Below are 23,026 nucleotides of genomic sequence, written 5' to 3' on the forward strand. Positions count from 1 at the left end.
GAATGTTGAAACTTATACTCTGATCGCTATCGGGGTGGGGCTTTTTGCAAATTTTGTGAGAAAATGATATCAAAGGTGTACACAAAACAGGGATCGTGTTCACGTTTGTGCCTTTCACTAAATTTTAAAAAGCCAGTGGGAGCACGGGAAAACTAGAAAAGTACGCTGTCAGAAAAACTTGCAAAATCCGCTGCACTTGAAAACTGGAATTTACGGAGATTAAAGGCGCTAATTCATGCGCAGATAATTAAAAAAATTAAACTGAAGAAGTGCTAAATCACCAAGCGGTGTGTTCTTTAGTTCGCAGTGTGTATTTCCTTGGTAATGTCAACACAACGAAATACAAATTCGTAAGGTAGTACTAAAAAATTTCAGTGTGAAAGGGCCACATACGGTGAATTGCTGAAGTTTCAGACAGTCAAGATGAAGCAGTCCTCCATGATAAATACTTTTCCTCAGTGGCAGACAATTCTACAAGTGTTTTTAACCAAAGCGAGTTGTCTTTGCCCCTCTGTTATGTTACGCCGACTTCGTCTTTGAACAGTTTTTCTGTCTAGTTGAACTGGAGAGTACCACAGCTGAAACTTGTTTTATAGCAACTGAAGGGGAACTAAAGAAATGAAAACTTTCTTGTAGCAAACCAGTAACATGTTCTTTCGATGGTGCTTGTTACGTACCCCTTATTTTTAACCACATTTTTATTTTCCTTATTTTCCAAATTTACGTTTGCTTTCGCATCTGCAGATATTAGTAGCATTGAGTAAGCTCAAATAGTAGTGCAGGAGGCATTAGCACGTGTTAAGATTTCAGTTCTCACACTAATCATTAAATCATATGACGCTGCCAATAGACTGTAGAGTGACGTGCAATGGCTAGCCTTAAAGGAACCCTCACATACTCAAAACTTATTGCGCAGTATCAGTATTGCACAATAATACTGGCCGTCTAAGAGCGGTATTGATGGTTTTCCCAGTATATTGAAGGGGACTGCATAACATTAAAAATATGATGCTCGATCGGCGTATTGCGCAATATGTTGTACCATGTAAGGGTGATGAGAAATAAACGGCAGATTCTACAGAGAAATCGTAATGTGTGGAGATGTAAACTGATGAAACGACGCCATATGAATATGAGAGGAATCATCTATTGAAGTGCATTCGGAGGAGTAGTTTGATTATGTAATTAATATTTATTCAGTAGTCAGCTGTAGAAACATTCGACAAAGGTGTTTATTTAAGTACAGGAAAATAACACTGCAACTACTTACTTTTGTCGCTTGAGAAGCTTCAACTATTCATTGCTGAAATACGTAGCAGCACCACCTCCAGATCCTGCGCACAATAATGTATCTCACTCTTTCCAGTATCTTTTTGTGAGTAAACAAGACGTAATGAAGCTCACCAATTCGTTGAAAGATTTCTCGTTCATTCTTAAAAAATTCCGATGGTCAACAGGCTCTGCTTCAAATTCTATTAGCATGTTAGTGTGGCCGTGCCTAGAACGCCTTCAAAACCCCTTTTTCGCCCGTTACCGCTTCCTGTCGCTTTCTTTTTGAAACATGTAGCGATTGCAGTCGTAGTACATGCGAGTTCTATATCATCAAACTCTAACGCTCATAAACACTCTCTTATACCGTTGTCACTAAGCAAGAAATGACTCATTTCAGTAACCAAATAAATAATGCTTCAGCTAACGAAGCTGTACAACGGCTATGATGTTTCACAGTTGCAGTATGAGAAAAGAAAAGAAAATTGAATATGTGTTAGATTACGATCATTTCGGCTTTAGGAAAGGTAAAGGTATCATAGAGCCAATTCTGACGTTGCGGTTGCTAATGGACGCAAGACTAAAGAAAAATCAAGACACGTTCATAGGATTTGTCGACCTGGAAAAAGCGTTCCACAACGTCAAATGGTACAAGCTGTTCGAAATTCTGAGATAAATAGTGGTAAGGTACAGGGTGAGACGAGTAATACACAATATGTACAAGAGCCAAGAGGGAATAATAAGAATGGACCGTTAAGAACGAAACGCTCGGATTAAAGACAGGGATGTAGTCTTTCGCCCCTACTGTTCTATCTATACATCGAAGCAGCAATGATGGCAATAAAAGAAAGATTCAGAACGGAATTAAAATTCAGGGTGAAACGATATCAATGATTCGATTCGCTGAGGACATTGCTATCGTGAGTGAAAGTGAAGAAGAATTAAAGGATACGCTCAGTAGAATCAACAATGTAATGAGTACAGAATGAGGACTGTGAGTAAATCGAAGAAAGACAAAAGTAATGGAAAGCAACAGAAATTACAACAGCGAGGAACTTAATATCAGGATAGATGGTCACGAAGTAGATGAAGTTAAGGAATTGTGCTACCTAGGCACCAAAGTAACCAATGACTGACGGCGCAAGGACATCAAAAGCACACTAGCATTGGCAGAAAGGGCATTCCTGGCCAAGAGAAGTCTACTGGTATCAAAGATAGAACTTAATTCGAGGAAAAGATTTCGGGGGATGTACGTTTGGAGCACAGCATTGTATGGTTCTGAAACATGGACTGTGGGACAACCGGAACAGAAGAGAAGCCAAGGAATTCAGATATGGTGCTAAGGACGGATGTTGAAAATTAGGTGGACTGATAAGGTGAGGAATGAAGAGGTTCTGAACAGAATCCAAGAGAAAAGGAATATGTGGAAAACTCTGACAAGGAGAAGGGATCTGATGACAGACATCTGTTACGCCATCAGGGATGACATCTATGGTACTAGAGAGGGCTGTAGAGAGCAAGAACTGTAGAGGAAGAATACCTCCAGCAAATAATTGAGGATGTAGGTTACAATATTCTGAGATGAAGAGGTTAGCAATGGAGAGGAATTCGTGACGGGCCACATTAAACTAACCAGAAGACTGGTGACTAAAAAAAAAGAAAAAAAAGTACGAGATATCGAAGGCGCGCCATACTAACCAGTCACCAATAGGGTGACTTTCCAGCGATTTCTGTCGTAAAAGTGCTGGTTTTTGCGTTAATAAGTTATATATTGTTACAATATTAGCAGTTTACGGCGTTTTCGCAAATAAACATTTCATAATGGCATCACCCGACAGATTTCAAGTAATGTAGTTGCCCCTGTTAGTTAGAATTACAAGGTGTAGAACTGCATTTTCCAGAGAATTCCATGGCGCTGCTATAGCTTCTGCAAGGGACGTGAATCACGAGAGCTTAACGGCAAAACACATAGGAGGAAATCCTGCACTACGACTCAGTAAAATAATTCAACTACGTGTTATATTAATCTCTGGAAATTTCGTGTGGAAATGCAGGTCAGTCGTACTGTGAACCTCTTATACCTTTTTGTACAGAATCACTGATGACACCTCCTGTTCAGGGCGCTTAGCAAAGTGAGGATATCTTGCATGCTGCTGTTGTTCTGTCACTGGGATTCGTGCTCCGTTAGCACAGAAATGGAGGCTGGAGCTGCCACACACTCACTTCAGAGAACATGTTTTGTCAATTGCTGCCACCATCCGTAGGAATAAACACCATATAACAAAATGCACATTACTTATTGTTAAGGACATTTATAAACTTTTTCACGCTGCTTCTAAACGAGAGAACATTTCGCATGAAACTTTATGTGGTTTACAACAACATGTTTTAAAAATATCCGAAGCTGTTGACATCCGCTGGTTCAGTACTTATGGCACAGTTCATGCTACATTCCTGTGCTACGAGTCTTTTGTAATGGCATGAGAACACATTACAAGGATTGTGCGGATTTGGCAAGTTTGGCTGAAGGAATCTTGTTAGAAATTATGAGCTACAATTTCGTTGCAGGTTTGGTGATTTTCGACGATATGTTAAATGTCGTCTCAAACTGAAGTAAAGGTTCAAAAAATCAACCATTCAAATTTCGCAACTCGTTACTGGAACTGTGGAAAACTGAAGCCACGTCTACTGCTTCTGCGATTGCGACAAAAATAGTGCCGTACATGTGCACGCAACAGAGTTAAAAGTGTGCCAATCACGGAGGACAATGCTCAAACCTTGGAAAACAGAAGGAAATTTGTGAAAAGTGTAATTAATGAAATTCTACAACAATTAAATGAGAAGGCTGTGAAATTGATGGAACTAAGTGTATACTTCGAACGCGCATGACGTTAGAACTTTAAAAATGTTGACGCAGTTTGTGTAGGATTGCGTTCGTTGAAGTATGTTGCCCGTAATAAATCAAATGACGTTGCTTCGTTTTCTTAAAGAAAGATATCGCCTTTGCAGCGCTGAGGACACTTGCTGAATGTGTGCTGTGCATTCTAGTTTCCACTTTCAGTATAGGAAGTTCATTCAGCACACTGAATAAGGTGATGACAAAATTAAGAAATAGGTTGGGTCAGGATACGCTTCAAGCTTGTGTGAATGTGTCAACGGAAAGGGACGAGGAACCCACAAAAATTTTCATTAGTGACTTCATCAACAGATATGCTCTAAAAAAGCTTCGATGCATCGTTTACAGTATATGTTAGTTATTGCTCGCAAAATTGTTTTATTGAATTTTATTATGATAATTAATTTTTTTTCATCTACTAAACTGACACAACCGTTTCTCGCTCTTACTCTGATCAGTCAATTTCTGATCCTCACTGATTCGTTCTGTGCTGCAGCCATACATTGCTGGTACATTTGCTATGTTAATTACCTGCTTCACGATTGCCGCTACTCTGAAGGTTAATTTTGGTACAGTTCACTCGCAATGGCCAGGGTCCTTGTTTATGCTACTTTTTTTTACGCCAATTTTACGCATGACTACGTATTACAGGTTTTCTGTTTGACCGCCTTAGGCCAGTCGCTGGACACTTGGGGAGCCTGTCCTCAAGCATGTCAACTACTGCTTGACAATAGTGGAAAGTCAACAGTACTTAACCGTCTAAGGCGGAAATGTTGCCATTTCAGAAAATCTGTATGCCTTCTCAAGGAAAGCAGTTTATTTTTTGCTTATGTTTGTATTGACCAACTAGGACCTTGCAACAATTATATTTCCTCTGCTTTCTTTGATGTTGCTTCTATTTTTGCAGTACTCCGTCATCTTCTTCCCATGTTTCTTTTTCCTACAGGAAAAGCCTACTGAATTTATTCTTAAAACGGTTTCTTTCTGTTATTTCTGATTCTGTGATGTTGTTTCTTCCCAGTTCTTTTTTATTTCTGTAATCAATTTCTTTTTCCAGTAGTACAAGCATATTCGTTTCGTTACGCTATCTCATTCAGTCGGTAGAGGTGTTGGTAGAAGGTTCGACATTTTGTCATTACTCTTGGTATTTTTTCTATATTTCGTATCTTTCGTCTTTGCTTCTCACTTTCCAACCATCTGTAGTTCCATTGTATCGATTATTATTCTAATAATCGGTCTTTCAAGTACCTCTATTCTGTCCATCGTTAAACATTCTCATGCATATAAATATTTTGGTCTTACCACTGTCGTGTAGTGTAGTAGTTTTGTTTTTCTAGATATTCCTTTCTTGCTGACACATGTTTTGTCAAGTCATATGCTCTTTCTATTCTATTAACTCTTACATTTATTGCAAATTTTTCTAGTCTATTCTGCAGTGCAGTTTCTCCAGGATATTTAAATTAATTGCCACACACTATTTTACCTATTTGTGTTTCTGTGTACTTTGGTGTTTTTATATTTATCTTGAATTTTTTGTCAGCTGAGGTTCTGAGTTCAGTTTTTTTCGCGATTCTTTCCAGAAGATCTATCTGAGTAACTGCCCCCGTCAGATTTTCTGAAACTAATGTAAATTCCCCTGCAAAAGCCACGCGTTTTATCTTGATTCCATTCTTTTTCCTTCCCAGAATTATTAGTTCTATTTTGCGATTTTTTATCTCCAAATTCCTGATTTTTTTTTTTTCTTCAAGACACTGCTCAACAGTAACGGTAAGCAGCCGTCTACTTGTCTAAAAACAGTTTTTACTTCAAATGGCAGAGATATTTCTCCCATAAATGTAACTATAAATGTATTTGTTGCAGTTTCACGAATTATGTTTGCTAATTTTTCATTAACTATTATTGTTATTATCAATAATATCATTACTATTTCCTTCCACTCATGCATATTGTTGTGTTGGCTCAACGTGGATGACTGGTTAGATGTAAGAGGCATCCCGGAGGCCCTAATACCGCCAGGTGAAATATACATATAACCAAACAAACTCTTGCGTGTAGAAAATCGCTGTTGTCATGCTTCATCTCGTCACATACGTGCTAATTGTGGAACTTCTCTGAAGGTTTCCACAGGATGGGTGAGGAAAGCAGCGGAAGCAGTTGCTGATGATCAAACACAGTGTCGCAGGGAAAGCAGCGATGTGAGAGCAACAAGCTCCGCCTACCTCATGCGCTGCTGGTACCACATGCGTGCTACGGGATTTCGCACCTAGTATCGGTATAAAAATAGAAGACATACGTGGAGTCACGAGCACAAATGTTTCGCGAAAGTCCTTTATTGAACTGTTTGCTTTCAGTTACGGCATTTTACTTTACAGATTGAGTATTAATTCGCAAAAAATGCACTCGACCATGTTGTTAGTTATATCCCTAGCTTCATTCCGTTTTTGGTGTTCCAAAAAAAAAACGTTATATAAGATTTTAATGTTCTCAAAACACGTATATGAACGGTTTCTCACATAGGATTAGCGGCACTGCCGGGTTGTCAGCTGACAATTCCGTTGTCTACAAGAAAGCATCGTATCAGGCAGTACTTCCTATTAGTTTTTTAAATGGCAGCTCTATTGACATATGGCTGAATGCAATATATCGCCTATAACTTAGAGAAAGAACCTTCCAGTACTTCATTATAAGATCAGTGGTAATTTTTTGGAGCCTGTTGCACTGTATAGGTACCTAGGGTAATAGTGAGAAGCTCAGACATGAACTGTAGTTTGGCAACAATAAAAATGATTTTCTGAAATGAGATAATTTATTAATAGCGAAGATAGATTTGACTGTCAGGAATTCTGTTTTCAAAGTATTTGTCTGAAAATGGACTTATACAGAGGTGGGTGGCAGACGACAAATTTTACAAACAAGAAGGGAACAGAAGCTTTTGAAATCTGGCGCTGCAAAAACAATGCTGAACACACATCATGTAACTGATAAACAGGTACTGTACTTAATTCACTTGTTGAAAAACTGCTTTGTGGCACAACCTGAATAAAAGAATGGATCAGTTGGTAGGACACATCCTTAGGCATCAAGAAATCCTAATTTTGTAAGTAGGGTAATGTGGGGAGGGGAGGGGGGGAGTAAAATTGTAAACAGAAAGACAAAGAATTGGATGAAGTAAGTAGGTTTAAAATGGATGCAGGGTGCAGTAGTTATGCAGATATGGAAGGGTACGTAAAGTGCACAAAGACAGGGTTAGACTGTGCTCACAACAAGGCGGAAAGCGTATTAAACACCGATTACAGTAAACCGAAACAGAAAAATGTAATTTTTCTAATAATTAGATTAAGAGGTATTACAATTGCGAAAAACTCTGATTCAAGTGTGTGATCAAAATTCATCTCTGACAGCAACATTAAACAGTACATCCATTATCATATAAACTTTCATTTTCTTTTCGTAAATGTTATTCAAATCCTTAGCTGCAGGATCAGTTTGTTATGTCATTGAAACTGAGCAAAATACAGAAGAGTAACATTTCAGACAAAAAAAGATGTTCAGTGTACGAATCTTTTCAACGGCACTAAGTTTCCCCCGAGTCTGCTATTGAAATTAACGTTGAGTTCATTTTCTCGGTAGATCTGAAGCATTTTTATATGTAGAAGCTGATTCTAACAATCACTCTCCGAGGAGTCATTGGTAACTCCCACGAGATGCCCAGAACCGCTTCATCACACAAGTCTGAAACAGTCAAGTAGTACTGTACCTGCAGCAAGAAAACCAGTGACGTATCGCTGTCACACCAAGATGTCACGAAGGCTGCTGAATCACCACAGAGCACACAAGAGATTCAAGCAGTCTTCTCTGATCTCCATCTGCGACACTGTGTTCCTCGATGGCGTCGAGGAGTGACTACAGAGCACTCTAGTGAGAGGACAGTGCATCTTGCAATCTCCGCCAGATGGTACTGCCATTACATCGCTGTCAAAGAATTGGCAATCGGTTCTTTATACAATCGTAAAATTGGACGTCCGAATGACTCGCTTTTTTTAAGTGCGAATTGACAGCCTTTGTAACTACAAACAATGGTGGAAACAATCTTACTGGGAAGAAAGTGTTGACGAAGATATGCGGGAGAGAAATCGCCACTATGCTAAAATTAGCGCGTCCTGGAAATCTATGTATAGCGGCGGAAGCTAAACTGACCTCCCAAGGGAAGGCCTCGTGACGTTGTCGGTGCATCGAGAACAAGACAACCTCCTTACATCTCAAGTCACTAACATGGTAAGCAGCTGAGTACAAAGTGAGAGCTGTGTAAATGATAATTCAAATCTCTTCTTGCTGCTGCATCTGACAGTTGGTCTTACAAATTAAATATCGCTTAAGAGGAGAGCGCATTTGTGGATGTTGAAGTAATTTTACTCCTGTTTCACCATTTAATAAATACCGAAACATGTTTCCAAAATAACAACTACAAATTTTATACAAAGTTGAAAAAAGTAAACGGCTGGATACTTTAGAATGACTGGAGATTTATACAGCGAAACGGAAGGAAGTGGACAGCCTCCTCAATGAGCAGAGTGAGTTTGCAACAATGCATATTTTAACATTTAGACGATGTATTCATTTGAGGGGTTAGGTGCGTCTTGCATGTGTGTTCCAGCTCATCATGGAGCCTCCCTGCTGCAGTTTGCCATCCGGGCACAATCTTCACTTCTGAGAATCTGCCCAGCTGTCGTTGACACGTCACAGCCGGAAGAGGACTGCCAGCTGAATGCCGGTCCTGTCTTTCGGTCCTGTGTCGTCTCTTCTGAACGTACGAACAGTGGCACAAACATCTAGCAGTCCAAATTGGAGCGCCATCAGCCGACGGAAATGTGTACCATAACAAATGCCTTGCTGTTACTTTTATTAGATTAATCATCAACTTACTATTTCAACAGTTTGTACTGTATTTTCATGTTCTTCGAATAACTAATTGAAGATTTAATGTAAATTTCGCGTGTTCTATGGTTTAAACATGTAAAGATTTGTCGTACATAGGATGCGCGCAACTAGCGCAGAGAGTAGGGAAAGAAAAGTATACTTATCAGCACTAGGTTGGTGCATAAGTTCCCATAAGTTTAATAAACACAACAGATAATCATAACAGAGACTTTAGTCATCAATAATACATTCTTCTTCACTATTTACAGCAGTGTGCCAACACTGGGGTAACTTTTCGATTTCCTGACTGTAGAAATCACGTGGTTTAGAAGCGAAGAACTCGTGGAGCCATGTTCGGAGCATTTTTTCTTCCGGAAAGGAAGTTCGTTGAAGGTTGTTCGGTAGAGAGTGGAGAAGGTGAAAATCAGAGTGCACAAGATCAGGCGAATGGCGTGGACGCAGAATGACTCCTCAACCTAATTTTTGTATAGTGGTTTTTGTCAGTCTAGCAGAATGCGGGCGGGCGTTGTCCGCATGCAGTCATTCTGGTCTTTTTCTTGGACTGCGCCTTTGATGCGTCCCAGTTGTTGACACTAAATGTCAGTAGTGGTGGTTACAACTCGGGGGAGTTGTTCCACTAGATGCATAAAATTATCTTTGGTGGATGTACGGAGGTCTTTGTATGGGGAGTTTCTGCTTTGTTTGGGCTCACCCATTCATTTCTTATCCTTATGTAAGCAAAAAGACACTTACCTTCGTCACCGGGGATGGTCGGTGTTGTTCAAGAACCAGTTGATGACGACCAAACAGAGATGCACATATGGCCACCAGCTGATTTTTGTGATTTTGGCTTAAAGCATGCGTTACCCACACACCTGATTTTTGAACCACCCCATTGCATGTAAATATGATCACAGTTCGTCACAATTTCCTGTTATCGAGTACACTGACGTAGATTAATGCGTTTACACGATCTTCCGGTCTTCTTGAACGTGGAAAGTCACAAATGTCAAAAAGATCCTGCTACAAACGAGAAAATCATTTCTTTGAGTGCTCCGTCCAATGCCATTTTCCCACGCATGGCGCAAATGTTTCTGGATGCCTCCGATACTGTCACCCCTCTATTGAACTCAAACAAAAGAATATGCCGGAAATGCTCCATTTCTCCTGTTGGCATACTTTCTAGCGTCCGCAGCTCCACTCGCTACATCCAGATTACAAAATGACAATATGTAAACTCAAATAGCAACAGTGAAGTACACATAAAAATTGACAGTTGATCAATAAACCCATAGCACCCGTAATACCAACACACAAAAAGAAAACGCTACGAAGTTGAGCACCAACATAATATTTACACTGCGCAACAAAATCGAAGGATCACTCTTTCGAAACCCCGTAATTGTCCCCCATTGCGATGCGTAGGTTTGAAATGTGACTCAGAGGTGCCTACAATCTCCGTCTGTAATGGTGCAAAAGCGTAGCGTCCTACGACGTCACCTTCGCTCAGCTACGCTTCTAACAAACGAAAAAAAGGCCACAGCTCGAAAGTTCCTGTGAGCTGTAAGTTAGGTTAATGCTGTTCAAATGGTTCAAATGGCTCTGAGCACTATGGGACTTAACTTCTGAGGTCATCAGTTCCTTAGAATTTAGAACTACTTAAACCTAACTAACCTAAGGACATCACACACATCCATGCTCGAGGCAGCATTCGAACCTGCGACTGTAGCGGTCGCGCTGTTCCAGACTGAAGCGCCTAGAACAGCTCGGCCACACAGGCCGGCCAGTGATGTTACACTGGCACCGAATTTCACCAGCATTCTGTCTAGAGCTACCGTAGCTGTGTCACTTGATGAGAAGGCCGTCACAGCTCTTCTTACCTACATTTCACCCCTACCTTTGACGTCTTTGTGATTGAGATCAGAACCGCGACACCCAGCGGTGAAATCACGCTGTTTTCTTTTGGATGCCTGAAAAAACATTTAAGGTACTCGCCCCTCAGAACTGACACGAAAAGGTTCAATTGGCTCTGAGCACTATGGGTCTTAACTTCTGAGATCATCAGTCCCCTAGAACGTAGAACTACTTAAACCTAACTAACCTAAGGACATTACACACATCCAGGTCCGAGGCAGGATTCAAACTTGCGACCGTAGCGGTCGCACGGTTCCAGACTTTAGCGCCTAGAACCGCTCGGCCACCTCGGCTGGCCACATGAAAAGGTCTCAGGGGGTAACATAAAAGGCGTCAATGAAACGATTCCTTTCCTTGGGCTGTTGATTCCCACACGTGGAGAACGATATTTCGCAGTGCGACGAGCAACAGGAAGATAATGTTTGACAGTGCTGACATCCTCGGCCGTTCAAATCCTTGTCTAACGACACTAAGGGGCTCAAACAACATTGAGTGCAGCGCGGTCGCAATGTTTGCTCTCGTGGAGAGGCTGGAACCAACAGTGACCGGTCAAAACCATTCGACTTGAGCGTCATCCGAAACATCAAAGGGTACATATGCTCTTTCAACTCACCTGTTTTCCGCCCCTCCCCCGTCCCCTCCCCTGTGGCGTCATCACGAGGGAGTGCAACATCAACATCTGTTGAATAAAACGGCAAACGGTTCCTCCAACCCCGCCTCCCCCCCCCCCCCCCAAGATCGGCATCACCCTCAGTGTAAAATAGGCAACTTTTTTGAAGACGTTAGGAACGTACCTGTCAGGAACTTCGACACCAATTCAGCCTGGTGGCTGCTCTCGCGCCAGAAGGTAGGAAAACCGTACCAAAGCAATGTCAAAGGGGTGGCCTAACCTTAAGGCGTTGGAGCAGCCGCCAGGCTGATTTGGTGTCGAAATTTCAGAAGGTAAATTTTTAACGTACTCAACAAAGTTACGCAGGTGGCACCACCGTGTTGCAAAATTTGGAGGTCTTAGAGGAAGTCCTTGTCATTTTATTCAGCACATGTTAATGTTGCACTCCCTCGTGACTACACTACAGGAGGGCGAAAAACAGGAAGGATGGGCAAGCTTAAATATGCTTTGATGTTTCGGATCACGTTAAAATTCCGTCGAATGGTTCTGAACGGTCACTATTGGTTCATCCTATGCACGAGGGCAAAAATGGCGGTCGCGCTGCACTCCAAAGGCGCAACCGTGATCAATAGTGATGCACCCCCCGCTATGTTCTCAGAGAAGGCTTGAAACGTCCGAGGGTGTCAGCAGTGTCAAAAGCTCTCGAGAATATCTTCCTATTGGTCATCGCAGTGCATTGTATATAATAGCAGCCAACATAGATGTCGTTTTCAACCGCGAAATGTGTGGGAATCAGGGTCTCAAGGGAGAGGGTAGTTTCATTGACGCCCTTTATGCCACCCCCTAAGATCTTTTCGTGTCGATTCTGAGCGATGATGTGTCTGAAGTGTTTTTCTCAGCCACCCATAAGAAAACCGCGATTTCAGCTTTGGGTGTCGCGGATATGACCTCCACTGCAGACCCTTCAAACGAGGGTGAAATGTGGATAAGAGCAGCTGTGACGTCATTCTCATCGTGTGACACGTCCACGGTGGCGTTGGGCAGAGTTGTGGTGAAATTTGGTGCCAGTGTGACATCATTAACCCACCTTACATCTCACAAGAAGTTTTGGGCTGAGGCCCTTTTTTTTGCATTTCTGTTGAAGTCTCACGGAGCCCGAGGGTAGATTAGATTAGATTAATACGTGTTCCATAGATGATGAATACGACACTTCGTAATGATGTGGAACGTATCAGGTTAATAAAAAAAATGTCTGTACAAGATATTACATTACACGAAATATTGAATGACTCTAATGTTTAAGTTGTTGGACTTTTTCCCTGAATTTATATCTAAAAATTCAGCCAATGAGTAAAAGGAGTTGTCATCTAGAAATTCTTTTAATTTATTTTTAAATGTTAGTTGGCTATCTGTCAGGCTTTTGATGCTGTTTGGTAGGTGACCAAAGACTTTTGTGGCACCATAATTTACCCCTTTCTGTGCCAAAGTCAGATGTAACCCTGCATAGTGAAGATCATCCTTTCTCCTGGTGTTATAGCTAAGCACACTGCTATTACTTTTGAACTGGATTGGATTATTAACAACAAATTTCATAAGTGAATATATATACTGTGAGGTTACTGTGAGGATCCCTAGATCCTTAAATAGATGCCTGCAGGATGACCGTTGCTGGGCTCCAGCAATTATTCTGATTACACGTTTTTGAGCAATGAATACTTTTCTACTCAACGATAAATTACCCAAGAATATGATACCATACGAAAGCAGTGAACGAAAGTAGGCATAGTAAGCTAATTTACTGACCTCTCAGGACTCCACGCTTTTGTACCATTACAGAGGATGTTTGTGGCCACCTTTGAAACAAATTACAAAATTATGTGTTGCAGTGGGAGGCAATTACAGGGTTTCAAATAAGTGAAGCTTTAATTCTGTTGCACAGTGTATACAGGTTGAGTAACTGGCTATTGCCACCTAGAATAACTCCGAAAGTATGATAGGAGCTGAAAAGTTTGTGGTTCAAAAGTTGCATGGGACAACGGGGGCCATAATACGACGTTGCTTTTTTGTTGCTAGGTGGGGTCGTTTCAGAGATAAGAAGGTCAACTTCCTTCGTTCTTTTTTTTTTTAATGGGATGCTTATTTTCTGATAGCGCTATCGGGACGAATCCAATGATGTGTCACAGTAAGATCTCTGAAGGTCAATAAAGGTCACAAATGTGACATGAACGTCATTTACAGGTGTTCGAAGTGGTAACCATTGGTATCTATGCAATGCTGCAATCATCTTATCATGGATTGAGAGGTATTCCCTATTACTTATCGAAGCAGATGCTCCGATAATTCTCTCTCCCCCACATCTTCAGGTGTAATTGGAACGTCTTTATAAATAATGTCTTTTACGAATCCCCACAAGAAAAAATCCAGAGGCGTTAAGTCTAGCGAACGAGCTGGCCACGTCACATCTCCTGCGCGCCCAATCCAACGATTTGGGAAATGTCACTGCAACTCATTTCCAGCCATCAGCGAAAAATGTGACGGATAGCCATCGTGTTGACACCATATTCTTTTCCTTGTTCCTAAAGGTATTTCTTCCAATAACAAACCTAATGTTTCTTGCAGGAATGTGGTGTACTTCCTTCCATTAAGATTTCCTTCGATGAAATAGGGGCCTATAATTCTGTCCTCCAGAATCCCACACCATACAATCACCGAAAACGATTTTTGTTGTGCAACTTGCCGTAGCCAACATGGATTTTCAGTTGCCCAATAGTGCGTGGTATGCAAATTAACATTTCCATGGTTCGTGAATGTAGCCTCGTCAGTAAATAAAATCAAATTAATAAATCTGAAGTTGAGCCCATCGGCAGAATTTAATGCGACGTTTACAATCTGTACCAATTAATCGTTGGTGGGGACTGATATGGTATAGATGATATTATGGTGATGCAGAACACGAACAACGCTACTCTGGTTCGTGCCAGATGTCCTTGCGTTTCCTCGTCAGTAACTTTACTTTGCCGATTATGTTTCCGATGCGTTAAAGATCCAGTTTATCATACACATATTTAAGCGTACGACGTGTAGGGTGAGTACGTTGAGGATATCTGTAAGCGTATAAGTCTTTAGCTCTCATTGAATTTCGTTGGCATTCTTCATAAATGAGAAGCATATCGACTTGTTCTTCGAAGGGATACATCTTTCACATTCGCTTGATTCGACGATACTAGTCTTACCTTTCCTATTGGTGTTGTATTGGGAAACCGTCGAATGGTGTTTACATGACAATGGCACGTTAGATGGATACGCCGTAATCGGCCAATATTTACTATTTGCACGATATACGACAGAGAACTGTCAGAGCACGTGCTTCGATAAGTGACGCAGTGATAAGAAATACCAATCAGCCCATCATAAGAAGATTTCAGCACTGCAGTGATACCAACGGTCAGCACTTCGAACACCTTCTGTAAATGGACGTTCGTGTCACCTTCTTGACCTTCGTTGACCTTCAAAGACCTTACTGCTACACATCATTGCATTCGTCTCGATAGCCGCTATCAGAAAATAAGCACCAAACTATAGCATTCCGTTAAAAGAAAAGAAGTTGGCCTTCATATCTCTGACACGACCCGACCTAGCAACAAAAAACCAACGCCATATTATGGCCCCCGTTGTCCCATGCAACATTTGTCCCACAAACGTTTCAGCTCCTATCATACTTCTGGAGTTATTCTAGGTGGCAATAGTTAGTGACTCACCCTGTGTATTTCCCTGATTGGTTTTATGTTCACATTGAAGTGACATGAACGCTTGTTCACGTGTAATTTAATTTTACGTTATTTAATTCAAAAATAGATATAGTAAAAATATTTTTACTTGTTTTAAAGTGTTAATGTAAGCTCTCTATTTTTGTTTATAGTAATGTCTGAATATGGCTATCGTGGGCCGAAACCATTTCTGATACTCTCATAAAAACCAAGTGTGTGAAAAATCAATAAAACTTTATGACAAGTCAATCACCGTTTAACGAACTGTCGTTTCTCTCCAAAAACGTGTTTTCAATAACTGAACAGCATTGACGTAACTCAGTAAATCAATGAAGCAACGATTTTGTACGGGTTTAATGGGCGAAACTTGAATTTTTCATTACTAACTTCATTGACCGTTAGAAAAATACGGTAACAAATGTACCAAGATCTGTAATTTATTAATTAAGATTTACGTCAGAATATACTTATCAATAAGTAGCTTTTAAAAAAATTTTCTTCATTTCCACACCATTATCTTCATTAGAACGTTACTAACAAAATATGAAGGAGAACATTTTCAAACATTTTTTTGTGTATACATTACAGCAGTGCAATAAGTCTTTATGACATACATGCATTTGTAATGTTTCACTGTACATAATGCTTCGGTTTTTACATTAGGTCACTATTGCAAATTTTACTTGACTGTATTACGGCTGTTCCGATACATCCAAAATTCGATATCTGTCATACCACATATATTCTGTATATGGTCATCATTACGCAACATTACATTTTTACAGCAGTTTATACGACAGCCTCCTCCTGTGGCGCCAGTGATAACAGCGTTATAAAACGTCAGTCAGTGTGACTGTTTTCTCCTTCTTTGCCTATTTCCGTCTCTTCCGTGGGTTTTGGAAACGTTGGCGACAGCTTCTGGCCGCGGACAGATGCCCCCCCCCCCCCCCCCCCACCACCACCACCACCTGGGACGCAACTTGTGTACCCATCTGTCGGTGTCCAGAGTAAATACCGTATTCAAGTGTGAGAACGTTTTCTGAACGTTTGCTTAGCGTGAATCGGTGGCGGCACGTGGGTACTAGACCGATATTTGCCTAGATGGATGTGGGAAACCACGTAAAAACAACATACTGGCAGATTTGCTCACCAACCATCGCCGTTAATGCGTTAGGCCAGGCTTGTCTACCGGTATCCCAGAAGCCTGCTCGGCTATCCGGGTGGTTAATTCTGCGTCACTGTCATCAAGGGTTAGATGCATTTATACTGTTGAATAATCGTAGATTACTGTCGACGTCTATGTTGGTTGCTGTTATATAGAATGCACTGTACGTACTTGTTGTGGTTAGTTGGAGACTCCATCCTAGTAGTTCAAGTTTTTTCACAAATAAATTTAATACAGATTTCACATTTTGGGAGTGTTTACTCTTAGACCCCAACACGAGTTGGCTTGTATAATTTTTGTATGTGAATTTTTGGTATCTGAATCGATTGTAAGCGAGCAGCGATGTGGTAAGTTGTATCGCAGAAGTTAAACTAACATCTTTGTGCTCTGGTAGCTAGTGGAGTCGAAGTACAAGTCTGTTGCAGTTAAGCTGATAATTTTAAGCATAGTGAGGAAGCTATTGCGATATTACGATTCAAAGTTCATTAAATTTAAAATCTGCTTTGAGCAATTTTTCTCATTAACAAAAGAAAACAGAGTGTTGTCATTTATGTGCATATTTCATTTTCTCTACCAACCTTTCTCTTACAATTATTTTTAATGGATGACCCAACCAAGTATGTTCGATTTGCAATTAACTGAGAACTCATTGCACCTTTCGAGTGTCTCTGCAGATACAGTAATTTGCAGCTTTAGCATAGCGGCGAGCAAGACAGAGCATTATTACAACGCGTTATCCAGATTTGCGCAGATTAAAGGTAAGGAGAAAATACGTTGACTGTTTTATTTATTCAGTCAGGGCCAACTTACGTTATTCACAGATAGTTTTTGTGAACAGATTTTGCCAAACTAATTAATTTAGGTATCATGTTGAATTTATTCAGGCAGTTTATACTGTTCAAAATTCTTGCAGCCAGGTTGCTAACTTGTACAATATGAAACACTTCTCCTTTCATTATGACAATCAATTAATATTACAGTGTAGCTTTGCTTTCACTATAGGACAGTTCATTTACTATCGCAGCTCAAGTTTACTATCAGAAACAGTATACTTGAGGCTATATTTTGATTTACTTAGATAACATACTCTTGGCGACATCCTTGTACTGTACGGGCGACACAGGAATATTCTAAGAAATAGTCAGGAATTGTGTACTGCTCTGTCTCAATTATTTTTGTACTTTAGCGCAACGCATTGTAATTCTGTCAGAGACAGCAAAGGACTTGGAAGAGCAGTTGAATGGAACGGACAGTGTCTTGAAAGGAGGATATAAGATGAACATCAACAAAAGCAAAACGAGGATAATGGAATGTAGTCGAATTAAGTCGGGTGATGATGAGGGAATTAGATTAGGAAATGGGACACTTAAAGTAGTAAAGGAGTTTAGCTATTTGGGAAGCAAAATCACTGATGATGGTCGAAGTAGAGAAGATATAAAATGTAGACTGGCAATGGTAAGGAAAGCGTTTCTGAAGAAGAGAAATTTGTTAACATCGAGTATAGATTTAAGTGTCAGAAAGACGATTCTGAAAGTATTCGTATTGAGTGTAGCCATGTATGGAAGTGAAACATGGAAGATAAATAGTTTGGACAGGAAGACAATAGAAGCTTTCGAAATATGGTGCTACAGAACAAGGCTGAAGATTGTATGGGTACATCACATAACTAATGAGGAGGTATTGAATAGAATTGGGGAGGAGTTTGTGGCACAACTTGGCGAGAAGAAGGGACCGGTTGGTACGACATGTTCTGAGGCACCAAGGGACCACAAATTTAACAATGTACGGCAGCGTGGAGGGTAAAAGTCGTAGAGAGAGACCAAGAGATGAATACACTAAGCACATTCAGAAGGATGTAAGTTGCAGTAGGTACTGGGAGATGAAGAAACTTGCACAGGGTAGGATAGGATGGAGAGCTGCATCAAACTAGTCTCAGGACTGAAGACGACAACAACAACAACAGCGCAACGCATATTTTGCTAATACGTTTTGGTTCTCAGCTTTGATATTATTGTTCTCAACCCTGTCTTTACATATGTGATTTTGTTTTTATATTTCTCTATTATCATGCCGCGTAGTACGTTTACCAACAGATCACGCACTACGATGTTTTCGAAAAAATCTGATGTGCAAAATGCGACCGACGTCAACAATACCTTTGTTTATTATGCTGCTGCCACTAGTACTAATCATATTCCTGACGTAATAATGCAAGATTCTGTGTCTTTGCAACCAGATAGATATGTCACGAACATTGTAAACACTCTTGATACTGACAGGATTCCGCATTCAGATAATAATAGTTGCGGTAATTCCGATATTTTATTTTCAGAGAATACTGATATCACACATACAACTATGGAAGATTCTCTACCTTTGCCAGAACCCGACTCCCAGCCTAATTTTTCCGACAGAACTGTTACGCAACAGCTTCATTCGACTACACGCAGTATGAATTTCTCACAGCAAGCTAAGTTCGATCTCTTGTGTAAGTTCTTAAGTGAAATGCAAAAACGAAATAATGAACGTTTTGATCAACAATTCACTCGTTTTGAGGAACAATCCACTCGTTTTGAGCAACTCAAAGAAAACAACAACACACTTATGAAATGTTTTGATGAACAATCCTCCCGTTTTGACACTCGTTTTGACGAACTTAAAAACAGCAACGAGACCCTTACAACAAACCTTGAAGAACGTAATGTTAAATTTTCTAAAAATCATGAATCTCTTTTTTGATGCACAGGCTACTCATTTGGAAGAGCTTAATCACATATTCGAAAGGCTTAAAAAATTTTGGATGTGCTCCGTGACTATCAGAAAGCACTCTGACGAACTGAAAGACAGTTGCAAAATATTAACAGATCGCGCAAATGATATTTCAGCAAAGGTTACCAATGTCACATCTCGTTTAAGCGAACTAACTACAGCTCATGACAACCTTAATCAAAGTGTGTCAGACAGAGAAACAGCCGTTGATGAACAACTTAATGCCATTGCTGAAACTGAGCGGCAAGACAAAGCTCTGCTTATTGTTAAAAATACGAAGTCGATCCCCAGTGAAATTGTTGCCACTCAGCAATAGAAAACGCATAGTCATGCTGTACAGTTACAGTCCCTTAAAGATGATTCTACCAAAATTCACGACCAATACGACAATCTGAAAGCCGAATACTCGCCCGACACGGTTGTTGTTGTTGTTGTCTTCAGTCCTGAGACTGGTTTGATGCAGCTCTCCATGCTACTCTATCCTGTGCAAGCTGCTTCATCTCCCAGTACCTACTGCAACCTACATCCTTCTGAATCTGCTTAGTGTACTCATCTCTCGGTCTCCCTCTACGATTTTTACCCTCCACGCTGCCCTCCAATGCTAAATTTGTGATCCCTTGATGCCTCAAAACATGTCCTACCAACCGATCCCTTCTTCTAGTCAAGTTGTGCCACAAACTTCTCTTCTCCCCAATCCTATTCAATACCTCCTCATTAGTTACGTGATCTATCCACCTTATCTTCAGTATTCTTCTGTAGCACCACATTTCGAAAGCTTCTATTCCCTTCTTGTCCAAACTAGTTATCGTCCATGTTTCACTTCCATACATGGCTACACTCCAAACAAATACTTTCAGAAACGACTTCCTGATACATAAATCTATATTCGATGTTAACAAATTTCTCTTCTTCAGAAACGCTTTCCTTGCCATTGCCAGTCTACATTTTATATCTTCTCTACTTCGACCATCATCAGTTATTTTACTTCCTAAATAGCAAAACTCCTTTACTACTTTAAGTGTCTCATTTCCTAATCTAATTCCCTCAGCATCGCCCAATTTAATTTGACTACATTCCATTATCCTCGTTTTGTTTTTGTTAATGTTCATCTTATATCCTCCTTTCAAGACACTGTCCATTCCGTTCAACTGCTCTTCCAAGTCCTTTGACGTCTCTGACAGAATTACAATGTCATCGGCGAACCTCAAAGTTTTTACTTCGTCTCCATGAATTTTAATACCTACTCCAAATTTTTCTTTTGTTTCCTTTACTGCTTGCTCAATATACAGATTGAATAACATCGGGGAGAGGCTACAACCCTGTCTCACTCCTTTCCCAACCACTGCTTCCCTTTCATATCCCTCGACTCTTATAACTGCCATCTGGTTTCTGTACAAATTATAAATAGCCTTTCGCTCCCTGTATTTTACCCCTGCCACCTTTAGAATTTGAAAAAGAGTATTCCAGTCAACATTGTCAAAAGCTTTCTCTAAGTCTACAAATGCTAGAAACGTAGGTTTGCCTTTTCTTAATCTTTCTTCTAAGATAAGTCGTAAGGTCAGTATTGCCTCACGTGTTCCAACATTTCGACGGAATCCAAACTGATCCTCCCCGAGGTCTGCATCTACTAGTTTTTCCATTCGTCTGTAAAGAATTCGCGTTAGTATTTCGCAGCCGTGGCTTATTAAACTGATACTTCGGTAATTTTCACATCTGTCAGCAGCTGCTTTCTTTGGGATTGGAATTATTATATTCTTCTTGAAGTCTGAGGGTGTTTCACCTGTCTCGTACATCTTGCTCACCAGATGGAATAGTTTTGTCAGGACTGGCTCTCCCAAGGCCGTCAGTAGTTCCAATGGAATGTTGTCTACTCCGGGGGCCTTGTTTCGACTCAGGTCTTTCAGTGCTCTGTCAAACTCTTCACGCAGTATCGTATCTCCCATTTCGTCTTCATCTACATCCTCTTCCATTTCCATAATATTGTCCTCAAGTACATCACCCTTGTATAAACCTTCTATATACTCCTTCCACCTTTCTGCCTTCCCTTCTTTGCTTAGAACTGGGTTGCCATCTGAGCTCTTGATATTCATACACGTGGTTCTCTTCTCTCCAAAGGTCTCTTTAATTTTCCTGTAGGCAGTATCTATCTTACCCGTAGTGAGATAAGCTTCTACATCCTTACATTTGTCCTCTAGGTAGCACAATTAAAATTAAATCATGACAATCACTCTGAAGGTACACTGACACTGAAGAATTTCAATCACTTGAAAACTTTCGACAGGAACAGATACAAATTAATCGTCAAATTAAACAGCGACTTAATAAACTTCATGCTCGCTTGTCTGACAATAAGAACGATACCATTTCTCAGGACTACTCACACAACTTTGCCACGCATTGTATCGATCAGAATGTAGAACATCCTTCGCAACCTCACCCTCCTAGTCCGGTCAGAGAAAGAGACTTTTTGCAATCACATGACAACTCTCGCACTTTTTTCAGTCAGCAGCATTGTTTCGATCAGTTTAGAACCGATGGATTTTACTACAAGCATTTTTTATCTGTCAGAAAATTCAAAGTATTTCGTAATGGTCCTAATTGTTTGCATCCCTTAGACTGGATTCAGCAAATTACGTTTTCTTTGCCGCCAAAATGGCCTGTTTCTCATAAATCAGAATTTATTTGTAGCTTCTTGGAAGGGGAACCATCGACGAGAATGCTACCGATTGCACGCCAATGTTTTTCAGGTGAAGAATTTCAAAGCGCTTTCCTCGCAGGTTTTTTTCCTAAGCATTATGGGTCTTAACATCTGAGGTCATCAGTCCCCTAGAACTACTTAAACCTAACTAACATAAGGACATCACACATATTCATGCCTGAGGCAGGATTCGAGCCTGCGAGTGTAGCAGCAGCGCGATTCCGGACTGAAGCGCCTAGAACCGCTCGGCCACAGCGGCCGGTTTTGTTACGTGTATCTGTTGTTTTCATTTAACTTGTGGAAAAACGCTACGAACTTATGCACCAACCTAATATGTATGCACATTATAAGACAACAAATAACACACATAAGAGGATATTTTGAATATGATATTACAGAAGAAAACTGAAGATTAGATGGGTAGACAGGGTGACTGATGAGGAGGTACTGAATCAAACTGGGGACGAAATGGCGTTATTACACAGTTCACTGCAAGAAGGGACACGAGGTATCAAGCATTAGTCAGTTCGGCAATATAGTGACTGGGGGAGGGGAAAGGGAGGACGTACTATTTTAGATGGTGTTCAAGGCTTGGCTAAAATAAACAAGTTCAAGTGGGTAAAGGATGCAGTAGCTATGGTGAGATGAAAGTGCTTGCACAGGACAGACTAACTTGGAGAGCTGTTCTGATCTATCTTCAGACTGAAGAGCACACTATCAACAGTCTCCAAAATAATGTTCGTCAGCAGGCCAATGATATTCACGAGGAGTCGTGTATTCTAAATTTAAATGCTTTCTGTATGTTGTGTAAGTCCTTATCGATCCACCAGTAAAGGCCAAGTACGCTGAGATATGACGGAGACACAGATACTCGAGTAACTTCCTGAGATTACCGGATACCGTGTATGTTATTCTCCGAAGTCAGCAGACGTGTCGTCAGCGAATGTTTTCATTAAACCATTTGATTTCACAACCGTAACAAACTCTCTCGCTTCACGACCTTATCAAACTCTTTTTTTCG

The 23,026-nt window shown here is 40.5% G+C and overlaps 1 protein-coding gene across 1 annotated transcript in view; it reads right to left on the reverse strand.

Annotated features, from left to right (window-relative positions):
• LOC126336367 (farnesol dehydrogenase-like) overlaps positions 1-8,079 on the reverse strand; it is a 100,414-nt gene extending 92,335 nt beyond the window's left edge. The window contains exon 1 of the mRNA XM_049999973.1: positions 7,923-8,079. The gene's annotated coding sequence lies outside the window, so the exon portion shown is untranslated. The remainder of the gene's footprint in view (positions 1-7,922) is intronic.
• Positions 8,080-23,026: the final 14,947 nt, after the last annotated feature.

This window comes from Schistocerca gregaria, chromosome 2 (genome assembly GCF_023897955.1).
Source record: "Schistocerca gregaria isolate iqSchGreg1 chromosome 2, iqSchGreg1.2, whole genome shotgun sequence".
NCBI lineage: Eukaryota > Metazoa > Arthropoda > Insecta > Orthoptera > Acrididae > Schistocerca > Schistocerca gregaria.